We start from the raw sequence: 18,096 nt of genomic DNA, 5'->3' as shown, positions 1-18,096 counted from the left end.
TGCGATGGCAGAGCTAGGATGGGTGACCTCCCTGGAAAGTCCTCATGTCGCAATCATTTACGTGAATTATGGATAAAAGCATTCGAAATAATTGTTTTTAATGAGTTAACCGTCTCCGGAGTAATCTGCGTCAAACCCTTCAGAACAGAACCAGCTCACGACAACAAAAATTGCTAAATGTTTCGAGAAAATAGAAAAAAAAATATGAAGAAGAAAATAGCGAATGTAAAGCTATTATTATGCCTAGGATACGATAAAATGGAACCGGAATCGAATTTCGAACTTCCTAACCGGATTTCTCGAGAAAACGGAAGCTTCACAGATTGCGGAAAATCGCAAATTAGAGGGTCTTAGAGAAGGAATTCGGCTAAAATCTCGCCACCTCGTTGCGGAGTGATGAGTCTCGTTCGTTTGCCCATTTACAAACAAATTAGGCTACAATTTTGTCCATATCCGGCAGTGCCCGAGCTACGTTGATTTCACATGTCTTATCTGATCCCGATCGAGATTCAGATAATTTGAGCCGAAAATCGTCTGTCAACAAGTAATCAAAAATAGAAAAACACGAAAAGGGGTTTAACACGAGGACTTCCCAGGGGGTCACCCATCATAGTAATGCTCTCGACCAAGCACGCATAACTTCGGAATTCTGATGGGATCCGGTGCATTAGTGCTGGTATGATCGCACCCGACATTGAGTGGGATGTTTATTTTTATATCCCCCGAGTACGTGTGGAGCGGGCGACGATGGACAACACGCGGCACTGCTCTCGCCCAATCAGAACCATGAAGTTAAGCGTTCTGGCGCGATGGTAGAGTTAGGATAGGTGACCTCCCTGGGAAGTCCTCGTGTCGCAACCGTTTACGTGAATTAAGGATAAAATAGTCGAAATAATTGTTTTTAGTGAGTTAACCGTCTCCGGAGTAATCTACGTAATACCCTTCCGCACAGAACATGCTCACGACAACAAAAATCGTTAATGTTCCCAGAAAATAAAAAAAATAAGAAGAATAAAATAGCGAATGTAAAGCTGTTATTATGCCTGGATCTGATAAAATGGAACCGAAATCGAATTTCGAACTTCCTAAGCGGATTTCTCGAAGAAACGGAATCTTAACAAAAGCGGAAAATCGCAAATTAGAGAGTCTTAGAGAAGGAATTCCGTTAAAATCTCGCCAGCTCATTGCGAAGTAATGAGTCTCGTTCGTTTGCCCGTTTACAATCAAATAAGGCTACAATTTTGTCCAAATCCGGCATTGCCCGAGCTACGTTGATTTCATATGTCTTATCTGATCCCGATCGAGATTCAGATGATTTGAGCCAAAAATCGTCTGTCAACAAGTAATCAAAAATATAAAAACACGAAAAGGGGTGCAACACGAGGACTTCCCAGGGAGTCACCCATCCTAGTACTGCTCTCGTCCAAGCACGCTTTACTTCGGAGTTCTGATGGGATCCGGTGCATTAGTGCTGGTATGATCGCACCCGACATTTAGTGGGATGTTTATTCTTATATCCTTCGAGTACGTGTGGAGCGGGCAGCGATGGACAACATGCGGCACTGCTCTCGCCCAATCAGACCCTTGAAGTTTAGGGTTCTAGCGCGATGGCAGAGCTAGGATGGGTGACCTCCCTGGGAAGTCCTCGTGTCATTCGTACATTATGGATAAAACAGTCGAAATAATTGTTTTTAATGAGTTAACCGTCTCCGGAGTAATCGTCGTAATACCCTTCTGCTCAAAACCGGCTCACGATAACAAAAATTGCTAAATGTTCCCAGAAAATAGAAAAAAAATAAGAAGAAGAAAATAGAGAATGTAAAGCTATTATTATGCTTGGGATACGATAAAAAGGAACCAGAATCAAATTTCGGACTTCCTAAGCGGATATCTCGAGGAAACGAAAGCTTAACAGGAGCGGAAAATAGCAAATTAGAGAGTCTTAGAGAAGAAATTCGGCTAAAATCACGCCATCTCATTGCGGAGGAATGAATCTCGTTCGTTTGCCCGTTTACAATTAAATTAGGCTACAATTTTGTCCAAATCTGGCAATGCCCGAGCTACGTTGATTTCACACGAGGACTTCCCAGGGGGCCACCCATCCTGGTACTGCTCTCGCCCAAGCACGCTTAATTTCGGAGTTTTGATGGGATCCGGTGCATTAGTGCTGGTATGATCGCACCCGACATTGAGTGGGATTTTTATTCTTATATCCTCGAGTACGTGTGGAGCGGACGGCGATGGACAACACGCAGCACTGCTCTCGCCCAATCAGAACCATGAAGTTATGCGTTCTGGCGCGATGGCAGAGCTAACCGTCTCCGGATTAATCTACGTAATGCCCTTCCGCACAGAACCGGCTTACGACAACAAAAATCGCTAAATGTTCCCAGAAAATAGAAAAAAAAAATAAGAAGAAGAAAATAGCAAATGTAAAGCTATTATTATGCCAGAGAGACGATAAAATGGAACCGGAATCGAATTTCGAACTTCCTAAGCGGATTTCTCGAGGAAACGGAATCTTAACAGAAGCGGAAAATCGCAAATTAGAGGGTCATAGAGAAGGAATTCGGCTAAAATCTCGCCAGCTCGTTGCGGAGTAATGAGTCTCGTTCGTTTGCCCGTTTACAATCAAATTAGGCTACAATTTTGTCCAAATCCCGCAGTGACCGAGCTAGTGTTATTTCACATGTCTTATCTGGTCTCGATCGAGATTCAGATGATTTGAGCCGAAAATCGTCTGTCAACAAGTAATCAATCAAAAATAGAAAAACACAAAAAGAGATGCAACACCAGGACTTCCCAGGGAGTCACCCATCCTAGTACTGCTCTCGCCCAAGCACGCTTAACTTCGAAGTTCTGATGGGATCCGGTGCATTAGTGCTGGAATGATAGCACCGACATTGAGAGGGATGTTTATTCTTATATCCCTCGACTACGTGTGGAGTGGGCGGCGATGGGCAACACGCAGCACTGCTCTTGCCCAATCAGAACCATGAAGTTAAGCGTTCTGGCGCGATGGCAGAGCTAGGATGTGTGACCTCCCTGGGAAGTCCTTGTGTCGTGATCGTTTACGTAAATTATGGATAAAACAGTCGAAATAATTGTTTTTAATGGGTTAACCGTCTACGGAGTAATCTACGTAATACCCTTCTGCTCAGAACAGGCTCATGACAACAAAAATCGCCAAATGTGCCCAGAAAATACAAAAAAAATAAGAAGAAGAAAATAGGGAATGTAAAGCTATTATTATGCTTGGGATACGATAAAATGGAACCAGAATTGAATTTCAGACTTCCTAAGCGGATTTCTCGAGGAAACGGAAGCTTAACAGAAGCGGAAAATCGCAAATTAGAGGGTCTTAGAGAAGGAATTCGGCTAAAATCTCGCCAGCTCATTGCGTAGAATGAGTCTCGTTCTTTTGCCCGTTTACAATCAAATTAACCTACAATTTTGTCCAAATCCGGCAGTGCTCGAGCTGCGTTGATTTCACATGTCTTATCTGGTCCCGAAAAAGATTCAGATTATTAGAGCCGAAAATCGTCTGTCAACAAGTAATCAACAAAAGAAAAACACTAAAAAGGGAGCAACACGAGGATTTCCCAGTGGGTCACCCATCCTAGTATAGCTCTCGCCCAAGCACGCTTAACTTCGTAGTTCTGATGGGATCCGGTGAATTAGTGATGGTATGATCGCACCCGACATTGAGTGGGATGTTTATTCTTATATCCCTCGAGTACGTGTGGAGCGGGCGGCGATGGGTGACCTCCTTGGGAAGTACTCGTGTCGTGACCGTTTACGTAAATTAAAGAGAAAACAGTCGAAATAATTGTTTTAATGAGTTAACCATCTCCAGAATAATCTGCGTCATAACCTTCCGCACAGAACCGGCTCACAACAACAAAATATGCTAAATGTTCCCAGAAAATAGAAAAATAATTAAGAAGAAGAAAATAGCGAATAGAAAGTTATTAATATTCCTAGGATACGATAAAATGGAACCTGAATCGAATTTCGGACTTCCTAAGCGGATATCTCGATGAAACGGAAGATTAACAGAAGCAGAAAATCGTAAATTAGAGGGTATTAGAGAAGGAATTTAGCTAAAATCTCGCCAGCTCATTGCGGAATAATGAGTCTCATTCGTTTGCCCGTTTACAATCAAGTTAGGTTACAATTTTGTCCAAATCCGGCAGTGCCTGAGCTACGTTGATTTCACGTCTTATCTGGTCCCGATCGAGATTCAGATGATTTGAGCCGAAAATCGTCTGTCAACAAGTAATCAAAAATAGAAAAACACGAAAAGAGGTGCAATACGAGGATTTCTCAGGGAGTCACCCATCCTAGTACTGGTCTCGCCCAACACGCTTAACTTCGGAGTTATGATGGGATTCGGTGCATTAGTGCTTGTATGATCACACCCGACATTGAGTGGGATTTTTATTCTTATATGCCTAGCGTACGTGTGGAGCGGGCGGCGATGGACAACACGCGGCACTGCTCTCGCCCAATCAGAACCTTGAAGTTAAGCGTTCTGGCGCGAAGGCAGAACTAGGATGGGTGACCTCCTTGGGAAGTCCTCGTGTCGCGATTGTTTACATAAATTATGGATAAAACAGTCGAAATAATTGTTCTTGATGAGTTAACCGTCTCCGGAGTAATCTGCGTCATACCCTTCCGCACAGAACCGGCTCACGACAACAAAAATCGATAAATGTTCCCAGAAATAGGAAAAAAATAAGAAGAAGAAAATAGCGAATGTAAAGCTATTATTATGCCTGAAATACGATAAAATGGAACCATAATCAAATTTCGGACTTCCTTAGCAGATTTCTCGAGGAAACAGAAGCTTAAAAGAAGCGGAAAATCGCAAATTAGAGGGTCTTAGAGAAGGAATTCAGCTAAAATCTCGCCAGCTCATTGCGGAATAATGAGTCTCGTTCGTTTGCCCGTTTACAATCAAATTAGGCTACAATTTTTCCAAATCCGGCAGTGCCCGAGCGACGTTGATTTCACATGTCTTATCTAGTCCCAATCGAGATTCAGATGATTTGAGCCGAAAATCGTCTGTCAACAAGTAATCAAAAATAGAAAAACACGAAAAGAGGTGCAACACGAGGACTTCCCAGGGGGTCACCCACCCTAGTACTGCTCTCGCCCAAGCACGCTTTACTTCGGAGTTCTGATGGGATCCGGTGCATTAGTGCTGGTATGATCGCACCGGACATTGAGTGGATGTTTATTCTTATATCCCTCGAGTACGTGTGGAGCGGGCGGCGATGGAAAATACGCGGCACTGCTCTCGCCCAATCAGAACCAAGAAGTTAGGCGTTCTGGCGCGATGGTAGAGCTAGGATGGGTGACATCCCTGGAAAGTCCTTGTGTCGCGACGGTTTACGTAAATTATGGCTAAAACAGTTGAAATAATTGTTTTTAATGAGTTAACCGTCTGCAGAGTAATCTGCGTCATATCCTTCTGCCCAAAACCGGCTCACGACAACAAAAATCTCTAAATTTTGCCAGAAAATAGGAAAAAAATAAGAAGGTAATAGCGAATGTAAAGCTATTATTAATCCTGAGATACGATAAAGTGGAACCGGAATCGAATTTCGAACTTCCTAAGCGGATCTCTCGAGTAAACGAAAGCTTAACAGAAGCAGTATATCGCAAATTAGAGGGTCTTAGAGAAGGAATTCGGCTAAACTATCGCCATCTCATTGCGGAGTAATGAGTCTCGTTCGTTTGCCCGTTTACAATCAAATTAGCCTACAATTTTGTCCAAATCCGGCAGTGCCCGAGCTACGTTGATTTCACATGTCTTATCTGGTCCCGATCGAGATTCAGATTATTTGAGCCGAAAATCATCTGTCAACTAGTAATCAAAAATAGAAAAACACGAAAAGGGGAGCAACACGAGGACTTACCAGGGGATCACCCATCTTAGTACTGGTCTCGCCCAAGCACGCTTAACTTCGGAGTTCTGATGGGATCCGGTGCATTAGTGCTGGTAGGATCACACCCAACATTGAGTGGGATTTTTATTCTTTTATGCGTCACGTACGTGTGTAGCGGGCGGCGATGGACAACACGCGGCACTGCTCTCGCCCAAATGAGCCATGAAGTTAAGCATTCTGGCGCGATGGCAGAGCTAGGATGGGTGACCTCCCTGGGAAGACCTCGTGTCGCGACCGTTTACATAAATTATGGATAAAACATTCGAAATAATTGTTTTTAATGAGTTAACCGTCTCCGGAGTAATTTGGGTCATACTCTTCCGCACAGAACCGGCTCACGACAACAAACATCTCTAAATGTTCCCAGAAAATAGGAAAAAAACAAGAAGAAGAAAATAGCGAATGTAAAGCTTTTATTATGCATGGGATACGATAAAGTGGAACCGAAATCGAATTTCGAACTTCCTAAGCGGATTTCTCGAGGAAACGGAAGTTAACAGAAGCGGAAAATCGCAAATTAGAGGGCCTTAGAGAAGTAATTCGGCTAAAATCTCGCCAGCTCATTGCGGAGTAATGAGTCTCGTTCGTTTGCCCGTTTACAATCAAATTAGGCTACAATTTTGTCCGAATCCTGCAGTGCCCGAGCTACGTTGATTTCACATGTCTTATCAGGTCCCGATAGAGATTCAGATTATTTGAGCCAAAAATCGTCTGTCAACAAGTAATCAAAAATAGAAAAACACGAAAAGGGGTGCAACACGAGGAGTTCCCTGGGGGTCACCTATCCTAGTACTGGTCTCGCCCAAGCACGCTTAACTTCGGAGTTCTGATGGGATCCGGTGCATTAGTGCTGGTATGATCGCACCCCACATTGAGTGGGATTTTTATTCTTATATGCCTCGCGTACGTGTGGAGCGGGCGGAGATGGACAACACGCGGCACTGCTCTCGCCCAATCAGAACCATGAAGTTAAGCATTCTGGCGCGATGGCAGAGCTAGGATGGGTGATCTCCTTGGGAAGACCTCGTGTCGCGACCGTTTACATAAATTATGGATAAAACATTCGAAATAATTGTTTTTAATGAGTTAACCGTCTCCGGAGTAATCTGCGTCATACCCTTCCGCACAGAACCGGCTCACGACAACAAAAATCGCTAAGTATTCCCATAAAATAGAAAAAATAAGAAGAGGAAAATAGCGAATGTAAAGCTATTATTATGCCTGAGATAAAATAAAATGGAACCGGAATCAAATTCGGACTTCCTAAGCGGATTTCTCGAGGAAACGAAAGCTTAACAGAAGCGGAAAATCGCAAATTAGAGGGTCTTAGAGAAGGAATTTGGTTAAAATCTCGCAAGCTCATTGCAGAGTAATGAGTCTCGTTCGTTTGCCCGTTTACAATCAAATTAGGCTACAATTTTGTCCGAATCCTGCAGTGCCCGAGCTACGTTTATTTCACATGTCTTATCAGGTCCCGATAGAGATTCAGATTATTTGAGCCAAAAATCGTCTGTCAACAAGTAATCAAAAATAGAAAAACACGAAAAGGGGTGCAACATGAGGAGTTCCCTGGGGGTCACCTATCCTAGTACTGGTCTCGCCCAAGCACGCTTAACTTCGGAGTTCTGATGGGATCCGGTGCATTAGTGCTGGTATGATCGCACCCCACATTGAGTGGGATTTTTATTCTTATATGCCTCGCGTACGTGTGGAGCGGGCGGAGATGGACAACACGCGGCACTGCTCTCGCCCAATCAGAACCATGAAGTTAAGCATTCTGGCGCGATGGCAGAGCTAGGATGGGTGATCTTCTTGGGAAGACCTCGTGTCGCGACCGTTTACATAAATTATGGATAAAACATTCGAAATAATTGTTTTTAATGAGTTAACCGTCTCCGGAGTAATCTGCGTCATACCCTTCCGCACAGAACCGGCTCACGACAACAAAAATCGCTAAGTATTCCCATAAAATAGAAAAAAATAAGAAGAGGAAAATAGCGAATGTAAAGCTATTATTATGCCTGAGATAAAATAAAATGGAACCGGAATCAATTTCGGACTTCCTAAGCGGATTTCTCGAGGAAACGAAAGCTTAACAGAAGCGGAAAATCGCAAATTAGAGGGTTTTAGAGAAGAAATTCGGCTAAAATCTCGCCAGCTCATTGCGGAGTAATAAGTCTCGTTCGTTTGCTCGTTTACAACCAAATTAGGCTACAATTTTGTCCAAATCCGGCAATGTTCGAGCTACGTTGATTTCACATGTCTTATCTGGTCCCGATCGAGATTCAAGTGATTTGAGCCGAAAATCATCTGTCAACAAGTAATCAAAAATAGAAAAACACGAAAAAGGGTGCAACACGAGGATTTCCCAGGGGGTCACCCATCCTAGTACAGCTCTCGCCCAAGCAAGCTTAACTTCGGAGTTCTGATGGGATCTGCTGCATTAGTGCGGGAATGATCGCACCCGACATTGAGTGGGATGTTTATTCTTATATCCCTCGAGTACGTGTGGAGCGGGCGGCGATGGACAACACGCGGCACTGCTCTCGCCCAATCAGAACCATGAAGTTAAGCGTTCTGGTGCGATGGCAGAGCTAGGATGGGTGACCTCCCTGGGAAGACCTCGTGTCGCAACCGTTTACATAAATTATGGATAAAACATTCGAAATAATTGTTTTTAATGAGTTACCCGTCTCCGGAGTAATCTGGGTCATACCCTTCCGCACAGACCGGCTCACGACAACAATCGCTAAATGTTCCCAGAAAATAGGAAAAAAATAAAAAGAAGAAAAAAGCGAATGTAAAGCTTTTATTATGCCTGGGATACGATAAAGTGGAACCGAAATCGAATTTCGAACTTCCTAAGCGGATTTATCGAGGAAACGGAAGTTAACAGAAGCGGAAAATCGCAAATTAGCGGGCCTTAGAGAAGGAATTCGGCTTAAAATCTCGTCAACTTATTGCGGAGCAATGAGTCTTGTTCGTTTGCCCGTTTACAATCAAATTAGGCTACAATTTTGTCCAAATCCGGCAGTGTCCGACCTACGTTGATTTCACATGTCTTATCTGGTCCCGATCGAGATTCAGATTATTTGAGCCGAAAATCGTCTGTCAACAAGTAATCAAAAATAGAAAAACACGAAAAGGGGTGCAACACGAGGAGTTCCCTGGGGGTCACCTATCCTAGTAATGCTCTCGCCCAAGCACGCTTAACTTTGGAGTTCTGATGGGATCCGGTGAATTAGTGCTGGTATGATCGCACCCGACATTGAGTGGATGTTTATTCTTATATCCCAAGAGTACGTGTGGAGAAAGCGACGATGGACAACACGCGGCACTGCTCTCGCCTAATCAGAACCATGATGTTAAGCGTTCTGGTGCGATGGGAGAGCTAGGATGGGTAACCTCCCTGGGAAGTACTCGTGTCACGACCGTTTACGTAAATTATGGATAAAACAGTCGAAATAATTGTTTTTAATGAGTTAAACGTCTCCGGAGTAATCTACGTAATACCTTTCTGCATAGAACCGGCTCACGACAACAAAAATCGCTAAGTATTCCCAGAAAACAGAAAAAAAATAAGAAGAAGAAAATAGCGAATTTAAAACTATTATTATGCCTGGGATAAAATAAAATGGAACCGGAATCAATTTCGGACTTCCTAAGCGGATTTCTCGAGGAAACGAAAGCTTAACAGAAGCGGAAAATCGCAAATTAGAGGGTTTTAGAGAAGAAATTCGGCTAAAATCTCGCCAGCTCATTGCGGAGTAAAAAGTCTCGTTCGTTTGCCTGTTTACAATCAAATTAGGCTACAATTTTGTCCAAATCCGGTAATGTTCGAGCTACGTTGATTTCACATGTCTTATCTGGTCCTGATCGAAATTCAAGTGATTTGAGCCGAAAATCATCTGTCAACAAGTAATAAAAAATAGAAAAACACGAAAAGAGGTGCAACACGAGGACTTCCCAGGGGTCAACCATCCTAGTATTGCTCTCGCCCAAGCACGCTTAACTTCGGAGTTCTGATGGGATCCGGCGCATTAGTGCTAGTATGATCGTACCAGACATTGAGTTGAATGTTCATTCTTATATCCCTCGAGTACGTGTGGAACGGGCGGCGATGGACAACACGCGGCACTGCTTTTGCCCAATCGGAACCATGAAGTTAAGTGTTCTGGCGCGATGGCAGAGCTAGGATGGGTGACCTCCCGTGAAAGTCCTCGGGTCGTGACCGTTTACGTAAATTATGGATAAAACAGTCGACATAATTGTTTTTAATTAGTTAACTGTCTCCGGAGTAATCTGGGTCATACTCTTCGGCACAGAACCGGCTCACGACAACAAAAATCGCTTAATGTTCCCAGAAAATAGGAAAAAAATAAGAAGAAGAAAATAGCGAATGTAAAGTTTTTCTTATGCATGGGTTGCGATAAAGTGGAACCGAAATCGAATTTCGAACTTCCTAAGCGGATTTCTCGAGGAAACGGAAGGTTAACAGAAGTGGAAAATCGCAAATTAGAGGGTCTTAGAGAAGGAATTAGGTTAAAATCTCGCAAGCTCATTGCGGAGTAATGAGCCTCGTTCGTTTGCCCGTTTACAATCAAATTAGACTACAATTTTGTCCGAATCCGGCAGTGCCCGAGCTACGTTGATTTCACATGTCTTATCAGGTCCCGATCGAGATTCATATGATTTGAGCCGAAAATCGTCTGTCAACAAGTAATCAAAAATAGAAAAACACGAAAAAGGGTGCAACACGAGAACTTCCCAGGGGGTCACCCACCCTAGAACTGCTCTCGTTCAAGCACGCTTAATTTCGGAGTTCTGATGGGATCCGGTGCATTAATGCTGGTATGATCGCACCCGACATTGAGTGGGATGTTTATTCTTATATCCCTCGAGTACGTGTGGAGCGGGCGGCGATGGACAACACGCGGCACTGCTCTCGCCCAATCAGAACCATGAAGTTAAGCGTTCTGGCGCAATGGCAGAGCTAGGATGGGTGACCTCCCTGGGAAGACCTCGTGTCGCGACCGTTTACATAAATTATGGATAAAAAATTCGAAATAATTGTTTTTAATGAGTTACCCGTCTCTGGAGTAATCTGGGTCATACCCTTCCGCACAGACCGGCTCACGACAACAAAAATCGCTAAATGTTCCCAGAAAATAGGAAAAAAATAAAAAGAAGAAAAAAGCGAATGTAAAGCTTTTATTATGCCTGGGATACGATAAAGTGGAACCGAAATTGAATTTCGAACTTCCTAAGCGGATTTCTCGAGGAAACGGAAGTTAACCGAAGCGGAAAATCGCAAATTAGAGGGCCTTAGAGAAGGAATTCGGCTAAAATCTCGTCAGCTCATTGCGGAGGAATGAGTCTCGTTCGTTTGCCCGTTTACAATTAAATTAGGCTACAATTTTGTCCAAATCCGGCATTGTCCGACCTACGTTGATTTCACATGTCTTATCTTGTCCCGATCGAGATTCAGATTATTTGAGCCGAAAATCGTCTGTCAACAAGTAATCAAAAATAGAAAAACACGAAAATTGGTGCAACACGAGGAGTTCCCTGGGGGTCACCTATCCTAGTACTGCTCTCACCCAAGCACGCTTAACTTTGGAGTTCTGATGGGATCCGGTGAATTAGTGTTGGTATGATCGCACCCGACATTGAGTGGATGTTTATTCTTATATTCCAAGAGTACGTGTGGAGAAAGCGACGATGGACAACACGAGGCACTGCTCTCGCCTAATCAGAACCATGAAGTTTAGCGTTCTAGTGCGATGGGAAAGCTAGGATGGGTAACCTCCCTTGGAAGTACTCGTGTCACGACCGCTTACGTAAATTATGGATAAAACAGTCGAAATAATTGTTTTTAATGAGTTAAACGTCTCCGGAGTAATCTACGTAATACCCTTCTGCATAGAACCGGCTCACGACAACAAAAATCGCTAAGTATTCCAAGAAAACAGAAAAAAAATAAGAATAAGAAAATAGCGAATGTAAAGCTATTATTATGCCTGGGATAAAATAAAATGGAACCGGAATAAATTTTGGACTTCCAAAGCGGATTTCTCGAGGAAATGAAAGCTTAACAGAAGCGAAAAATAGCAAATTAGAGGGTTTTAGAGAAGAAATTCGGCTAAAATCTCGCCAGCTCATTGCAGAGTAAAAAGTCTCGTTCGTTTGCCCGTTTACAATCAAATTAGGCTACAATTTTGTCCAAATCCGGCAATGTTCGAGCTACGTTGATTTCACATGTCTTATCTGGTCATGATCGAGATTCAAGTGATTTGAGCCGAAAATCATATGTCAACAAGTAATCAAAAATAGAAAAACACGAAAAGGGGTGCAACACGAGGACTTCCCAGGGGTCAACCATCCTAATACTGCTCTCGCCCAAGCACGCTTAACTTCGGAGTTCTGATGGGATCCGGTGCATTAGTGCTGGTATGATCGCACCAGACATTGAGTTGAATGTTCATTCTTATATCCCTCGAGTACGTGTGGAACGGGCGGCGATGGACAACACGCGGCACTGCTCTCGCCCAATCAGAACCATGAAGTTAAGTGTTCTGGCGCGATGGCAGAGCTATGATGGGTGACCTCCCGTGGAAGTCCTCGGGTCGTGACCGTTTACGTAAATTATGGAAAAAACAGTCGACATAATTGTTTTTAATTAGTTAACTGTCTCCGGAGTAATCTGGGTAATACTCTTCGGCACAGAACCGGCTCACGACAACAAAAATCGCTTAATGTTCCCAGAAAATAGGAAAAAAATAAGAAGAAGAAAATAGCGAATGTAAAGCTTTTCTTATGCATGGGTTGCGATAAAGTGGAACCGAAATCGAATTTCGAACTTGCTAAGCGGATTACTCGAGGAAACGGAAGGTTAACAGAAGTGGAAAATCGCAAATTAGAGGGTCTTAGAGAAGGAATTTTGTTAAAATCTCCCAAGCTCATTGCGGAGTAATGAGTCTCATTCGTTTGCCCGTTTACATTCAAATTAGGCTACAATTTTGTCCGAATCCGGCAGTGCCCGAGCTACGTTGATTTCACATGTCTTATCAAGTCCCGAACGAGATTCAGATGATTTGAGCCGAAAATCGTCTGTCAACAAGTAATCAAAAATATAAAAACACGAAAAGGGGTGCAACACGAGGAGTTCCCTGGGGGTCACCTATCCTAGTACTGCTCTCGTCCAAGCACGCTTAACTTTGGAGTTCTGATGGGATCCGGTGAATTAGTGCTGGTATGATCGCACCCGACATTGAGTGGATGTTTATTCTTATATCCCAAGAGTACGTGTGGAGAAAGCGACGATGGACAACACGAGGCACTGCTCTCGCCTAATCAGAACCATGAAGTTTAGCGTTCTAGTGCGATGGGAGAGCTAGGATGGGTAACCTCCCTGGGAAGTACTCGTGTCACGACCATTTACGTAAATTATGGATAAAACAGTCGAAATAATTGTTTTTAATGAGTTAAACGTCTCCGGAGTAATCTACATAATACCCTTCTGCATAGAACCGGCTCACGACAAAATAAATCACTAAGTATTCCCAGAAAACAGAAAAAAAAATAAGAAGAAGAAAATAGCGAAGGTAAAGCTATTATTATGCCTGGGATAAAATAAAATGGAACCGGAATAAATTTTGGACTTCCTAAGCGGATTTCTCGAGGAAATGAAAGCTTAACAGAAGCGGAAAATCGCAAATTAGAGGGTTTTAGAGAAGAAATTCGGCTAAAATCTCGCCAGCTCATTGCGGAGTAAAAAATCTCGTTCGTTTGCCCGTTTACAATCAAATTAGGCTACAATTTTGTCCAAATCCGGCAATGTTCGAGCTACGTTGATTTCACATGTCTTATCTGGTCCTGAACGAGATTCAAGTGATTTGAGCCGAAAAACATATGTCAACAAGTAATCAAAAATAGAAAAACACGAAAAGGGGTGCAACACTAGGACTTCCCAGGGGTCAACCATCCTAGTACTGCTCTCGCCCAAGCACGCTTAAGTTCGGAGTTCTAATGGGATCCGGTGCATTAGTGCTGGTATGATCGCACCAGACATTGAGTTGAATGTTCATTCTTATATCCCTCGAGTACGTGTGGAACGGGCGGCGATGGACAACACGCGGCACTGCTCTCGCCCAATCAGAACCATGAAGTTAAGTGTTCTGGCGCGATGGCAGAGCTATGATGGGTGACCTCCCGTGGAAGTCCTCGGGTCGTGACCGTTTACGTAAATTATGGAAAAAACAGTCGACATAATTGTTTTTAATTAGTTAACTGTCTCCGGAGTAATCTGGGTAATACTCTTCGGCACAGATCCGGCTCACGACAACAAAAATCGCTTAATGTTCCCAGAAAATAGGAAAAAAATAAGAAGAAGAAAATAGCGAATGTAAAGCTTTTCTTATGCATGGGTTGCGATAAAGTGGAACCGAAATCGAATTTCGAACTTGCTAAGCGGATTTCTCGAGGAAACGGAAGGTTAACAGAAGTGGAAAATCGCAAATTAGAGGGTCTTAGAGAAGGAATTTGGTTAAAATCTCCCATGCTCATTGCGGAGTAATGAGTCTCATTCGTTTGCCCGTTTACAATCAAATTAGGCTACAATTTTGTCCGAATCCGGCAGTGCCCGAGCTACGTTGATTTCACATGTCTTATCAGGTCCCGATCAAGATTCAGATGATTTGAGCCGAAAATCGTCTGTCAACAAGTAATCAAAAATAGAAAAACACGAAAAGGGGTGCAACACGAGGAGTTCCCTGGGGGTCACCTATCCTAGTACTGCTCTCGCCCAAGCACGCTTAACGTTGGAGTTCTGATGGGATCCGGTGAATTAGTGCTGGTATGATCGCACCCGACATTGAGTGGATGTTTATTCTTATATCCCAAGAGTACGTGTGGAGAAAGCGACGATGGACAACACGAGGCACTGCTCTCGCCTAATCAGAACCATGAAGTTTAGCGTTTTAGTGCGATGGGAGAGCTAGGATGGGTAACCTCCCTAGGAAGTACTCGTGTCACGACCGTTTACGTAAATTATGGATAAAACAGTCGAAATAATTGTTTTTAATGAGTTAAACGTCTCCGGAGTAATCTACGTAATACCCTTCTGCATAGAACCGGCTCACGTAAAAAGAAGAAAATAGCGAATGTAAAGCAATTATTATGTTTGGGATACAATAAAATGGAACCGGAATCGAATTTCAAACTTTCTAAGCGGATTTATCGAGGAAACTAAAGCTTAACAGAAGCGGTAAATCGCAAATTAGAGGGTCTTAGAGAAGGAATTCGGCTAAAATCTCGTCAGCTCATTGCGTAGTAATGAGTCTCGTCCGTTTGCCCGTTTACAATCAAATTAGCCTACAATTTTGTCCAAATCCGGCAGTGCCCGAGCTACGTTGATTTCACATGTCTTATCTGGTCCCAATCGAGATTCAGATGATTTGAGCCTAAAATTGTCTGTCAACAAGTAATCAAAAATAGAAAAACACGAAAAGGGGTGCAACACGAGGACTTTCCAGGGGGTCACCCATCTTAGTACTGGTCTCGCCCAAGCACGCTTAACTTCGGAGTTCTGATGGGATTCGGTGCATTAGTGCTGGTATGATCGCACCCCACATTGAGTGTGATTTTTATTCTTATATGCCTCGCGTACGTGTGAAGCGGGCGACGATGGACAACACGCGGCACTGCTCTCGCCCAATCAAAACCATGAAGTTAAGCGTTCTGGCGCGATGGTAGAGCTAGGATGGGTGACCTCGTGTCGCGACCGTTTACGCAAATTATGGATAAAACATTTCGAAATAATTGTTTTTAATGAGTTAACCGTCTCCGGAGTAATCTGGGTCATACCCTTCCGCACAGAACCGGCTCACGACAAGAAAAATCGCTAAATGTTCCCAGAAAATAGGAAAAAAATAAGAAGAAGAAAATAGCGAATGTAAAACTTTTATTATACCTGGGATACGATAAAGTGGAACCGAAATCGAATTTCGAACTTCCTAAACGGCTTTTTCGAGGAAACGGAAGCTTAACAGAAGCGGAAAATCGCAAATTAGAGGGTTTTAGAGAAGGAATTCGGCTAAAATCTCGCCAGCTCATTGCGGATTAATGAGTCTCGTTCGTTTGCCCGTTTACAATCAAATTAGGCTTCAATTATGTCCAAATCCGGCAGTGTCCGACCTACGTTGATTTCACATGTCTTATCTGGTCCCGATCGAGATTCAGATTATTTGAGCCGAAAAACGTCTGTCAACATGTAATCAAAAATAGAAAAACACGAAAAAGGGTGCAACATGAGGACTTCCCTGGGGGTCACCTATCCTAGCACTGCTCTCGCCCAAGCACGCTTAACTTCGGAGTTCTGATGGTATCCGGTGAATTAGTGCTGGTATGATCGCACCCGACATTGAGTGGGATGTTTATTCTTATATCATTCGATTATGTGTGGAGCGGGCGGCGATAGACAACACGCGGCACTGCTCTCGTCCAATCAGAACCATGAAGTTAAGCGTTCTGGCACGATGGCAGAGCTAGGATGGGTGACCTCCCTTGGAAGTCCTCGTGTCGCTACCGTTTACGTAAATTATGGATAAAACAGTCGACATAATTGTTTTTAATGAGTTAACCGTCTCCGTAGTAATCTGGGTCATACCATTCGGCACAGAACCGGCTCACGACAACAAAAATCGATAAATGTTCCCAGAAAATAGAAAAAAAATAAGAAGAAGAAAATAGCGAATGTAATGCTTTTATTATGCCTGAGATACGATAAAGTGGAACCGAAATCGAATTTCGAACTTCCTAAGCGGATTTCTCGAGGAAACGGAAGCTTAACAGAAGCGGAAAATCGCAAATTAGAGGGTCATAAAGAAGGAATTTGGCTAAAATCTCGCAAGCTCATTACGGAGTAATAAGTCTCGTTCGTTTTCCCGTTTAAAATCAAATTAGTCTACAATTTTGTCCAAATCTGGCAGTGCCTGAGCTACGTTGATTTCACATGTTTTATCTATTCCTGATCGAGATTCAGATGATTTGAGCCGAAAATCGTCTGTCATCAAGTAATTAAAAATAGAAAAATACGAAAAGGGGTACAACACGAGGACTTCTCAGGGGGGTCACCCATCCTAGCACTGCTCTCGCCCAAGCACGCTTAACTTCGGAGTTCTGATTGGATCTTGTGCATTAGTGCTGGTATGATCGCACCCGATATTGAGTTGGATGTTTATTCTTATATCCTTCGAGTATGTGTGGAGCGGGCGGCGATGGACAACACGCGGCACTGCTCTCGCCCAATCAGAACCATGAAGTTAAGCGTTCTGGCGCGATGGCAGAGCTAGGATGGGTGACCTCCCTGGGAAATCCTCGTGTCGCGACCGTTTACGTAAATTATGGATAAAACATTCAAAATAATTGTTTTTAATGAGTTAATCGTCTCTGGAGTAATATGGGTCATACCCTTCCGCACAGAACCGGCTCACGACAACAAAAATCTCTAAATGTTCCCAGAAAATAGGAAAAAAATAAGAAGAAGAAAATAGCGAATGTAAAGCTTTTATTATGCCTGGGATACGATAAAGTGGAACCGAAATTGAATTTCGAACTTACTACGCGGATTACTCGAGGAAACGGAAGCTTAACAGAAGCGAAAAATCGCAAATTAGATGGTTTTAGAGAAGGAATTCGGCTAAAATCTAGCCAGCTCATTGCGGAGTAATGAGTCTCGTTCGTTTGCCCGTTTACAATCAAATTAGGCTACATTTTTGTCCAAATCCAGCCGTGCCCGAGCTACGTTTATTTCACATCTATTATCTGGTCCCGATCGAGATTCAGATGATTTGAGCCGAAAATCGTCTGTGAACAGGTAATCAAGAATAGAAAAAGACGAAAAGGGGTGCAACACCAGGACTTCCCAGGTGGTCACCCATCCTAGTACTGCTCTCGTCCAAGCACGCTTAGCTTCGGAGTTCTGATGGGATCCGGTGAATTAGTGCTGGTATGATCGCACCCGACATTGATTGGATGTTTATTCTTATATCCCAATAGCACGTGTGGAGAAGGCGACGATTGACAACACGCGGCACTGCTCTCGCCCAATCAGAACCATGAAGTTAAGCGTTCTGGCGCGATG

General features: G+C 43.4%; 20 non-coding genes and 3 pseudogenes across 20 annotated transcripts; all 23 read right to left on the bottom strand.

Moving 5' to 3' along the window:
* Window positions 1–571: 571 nt before the first annotated feature.
* Window positions 572–690, bottom strand: LOC142510698 (5S ribosomal RNA; annotated as a pseudogene).
* Window positions 691–1,369: 679 nt separating this feature from the next.
* Window positions 1,370–1,488, bottom strand: LOC142513478 (5S ribosomal RNA). Its single transcript, XR_012809422.1, has one exon. It is a non-coding gene; the product is annotated as a 5S ribosomal RNA (ribosomal RNA).
* Window positions 1,489–2,066: 578 nt separating this feature from the next.
* LOC142511624 (5S ribosomal RNA) lies at window positions 2,067–2,184 on the bottom strand (annotated as a pseudogene).
* A 597-nt stretch (window positions 2,185–2,781) lies between these two features.
* On the bottom strand, window positions 2,782–2,900 carry LOC142508537 (5S ribosomal RNA). Its single transcript, XR_012806745.1, has one exon. It is a non-coding gene; the product is annotated as a 5S ribosomal RNA (ribosomal RNA).
* A 681-nt stretch (window positions 2,901–3,581) lies between these two features.
* Window positions 3,582–3,700, bottom strand: LOC142510447 (5S ribosomal RNA). The gene has a single exon (XR_012808557.1). It is a non-coding gene; the product is annotated as a 5S ribosomal RNA (ribosomal RNA).
* A 605-nt stretch (window positions 3,701–4,305) lies between these two features.
* On the bottom strand, window positions 4,306–4,423 carry LOC142512255 (5S ribosomal RNA; annotated as a pseudogene).
* A 681-nt stretch (window positions 4,424–5,104) lies between these two features.
* Window positions 5,105–5,223, bottom strand: LOC142513220 (5S ribosomal RNA). The gene has a single exon (XR_012809179.1). It is a non-coding gene; the product is annotated as a 5S ribosomal RNA (ribosomal RNA).
* Window positions 5,224–5,902: 679 nt separating this feature from the next.
* LOC142507136 (5S ribosomal RNA) lies at window positions 5,903–6,021 on the bottom strand. The gene has a single exon (XR_012805399.1). It is a non-coding gene; the product is annotated as a 5S ribosomal RNA (ribosomal RNA).
* A 681-nt stretch (window positions 6,022–6,702) lies between these two features.
* Window positions 6,703–6,821, bottom strand: LOC142513786 (5S ribosomal RNA). The gene has a single exon (XR_012809714.1). It is a non-coding gene; the product is annotated as a 5S ribosomal RNA (ribosomal RNA).
* A 680-nt stretch (window positions 6,822–7,501) lies between these two features.
* LOC142515837 (5S ribosomal RNA) lies at window positions 7,502–7,620 on the bottom strand. The gene has a single exon (XR_012811660.1). It is a non-coding gene; the product is annotated as a 5S ribosomal RNA (ribosomal RNA).
* A 681-nt stretch (window positions 7,621–8,301) lies between these two features.
* LOC142507540 (5S ribosomal RNA) lies at window positions 8,302–8,420 on the bottom strand. Its single transcript, XR_012805795.1, has one exon. It is a non-coding gene; the product is annotated as a 5S ribosomal RNA (ribosomal RNA).
* Window positions 8,421–9,099: 679 nt separating this feature from the next.
* LOC142517540 (5S ribosomal RNA) lies at window positions 9,100–9,218 on the bottom strand. The gene has a single exon (XR_012813281.1). It is a non-coding gene; the product is annotated as a 5S ribosomal RNA (ribosomal RNA).
* Window positions 9,219–9,899: 681 nt separating this feature from the next.
* Window positions 9,900–10,017, bottom strand: LOC142509365 (5S ribosomal RNA). The gene has a single exon (XR_012807542.1). It is a non-coding gene; the product is annotated as a 5S ribosomal RNA (ribosomal RNA).
* A 683-nt stretch (window positions 10,018–10,700) lies between these two features.
* Window positions 10,701–10,819, bottom strand: LOC142506674 (5S ribosomal RNA). The gene has a single exon (XR_012804958.1). It is a non-coding gene; the product is annotated as a 5S ribosomal RNA (ribosomal RNA).
* Window positions 10,820–11,500: 681 nt separating this feature from the next.
* On the bottom strand, window positions 11,501–11,619 carry LOC142509882 (5S ribosomal RNA). Its single transcript, XR_012808028.1, has one exon. It is a non-coding gene; the product is annotated as a 5S ribosomal RNA (ribosomal RNA).
* A 681-nt stretch (window positions 11,620–12,300) lies between these two features.
* LOC142515452 (5S ribosomal RNA) lies at window positions 12,301–12,418 on the bottom strand. Its single transcript, XR_012811297.1, has one exon. It is a non-coding gene; the product is annotated as a 5S ribosomal RNA (ribosomal RNA).
* A 683-nt stretch (window positions 12,419–13,101) lies between these two features.
* On the bottom strand, window positions 13,102–13,220 carry LOC142516308 (5S ribosomal RNA). The gene has a single exon (XR_012812110.1). It is a non-coding gene; the product is annotated as a 5S ribosomal RNA (ribosomal RNA).
* A 682-nt stretch (window positions 13,221–13,902) lies between these two features.
* Window positions 13,903–14,020, bottom strand: LOC142507943 (5S ribosomal RNA). Its single transcript, XR_012806179.1, has one exon. It is a non-coding gene; the product is annotated as a 5S ribosomal RNA (ribosomal RNA).
* A 683-nt stretch (window positions 14,021–14,703) lies between these two features.
* On the bottom strand, window positions 14,704–14,822 carry LOC142516631 (5S ribosomal RNA). Its single transcript, XR_012812416.1, has one exon. It is a non-coding gene; the product is annotated as a 5S ribosomal RNA (ribosomal RNA).
* Window positions 14,823–15,462: 640 nt separating this feature from the next.
* LOC142515002 (5S ribosomal RNA) lies at window positions 15,463–15,581 on the bottom strand. Its single transcript, XR_012810870.1, has one exon. It is a non-coding gene; the product is annotated as a 5S ribosomal RNA (ribosomal RNA).
* Window positions 15,582–16,251: 670 nt separating this feature from the next.
* Window positions 16,252–16,370, bottom strand: LOC142509729 (5S ribosomal RNA). Its single transcript, XR_012807887.1, has one exon. It is a non-coding gene; the product is annotated as a 5S ribosomal RNA (ribosomal RNA).
* A 683-nt stretch (window positions 16,371–17,053) lies between these two features.
* On the bottom strand, window positions 17,054–17,173 carry LOC142510049 (5S ribosomal RNA). The gene has a single exon (XR_012808188.1). It is a non-coding gene; the product is annotated as a 5S ribosomal RNA (ribosomal RNA).
* Window positions 17,174–17,856: 683 nt separating this feature from the next.
* LOC142514184 (5S ribosomal RNA) lies at window positions 17,857–17,975 on the bottom strand. The gene has a single exon (XR_012810091.1). It is a non-coding gene; the product is annotated as a 5S ribosomal RNA (ribosomal RNA).
* Window positions 17,976–18,096: the final 121 nt, after the last annotated feature.

This window comes from Primulina tabacum, chromosome 10, assembly GCF_025594145.1.
Source record: "Primulina tabacum isolate GXHZ01 chromosome 10, ASM2559414v2, whole genome shotgun sequence".
NCBI lineage: Eukaryota > Viridiplantae > Streptophyta > Magnoliopsida > Lamiales > Gesneriaceae > Primulina > Primulina tabacum.
This window is presented reverse-complemented; position numbering and strand designations above follow the sequence as displayed.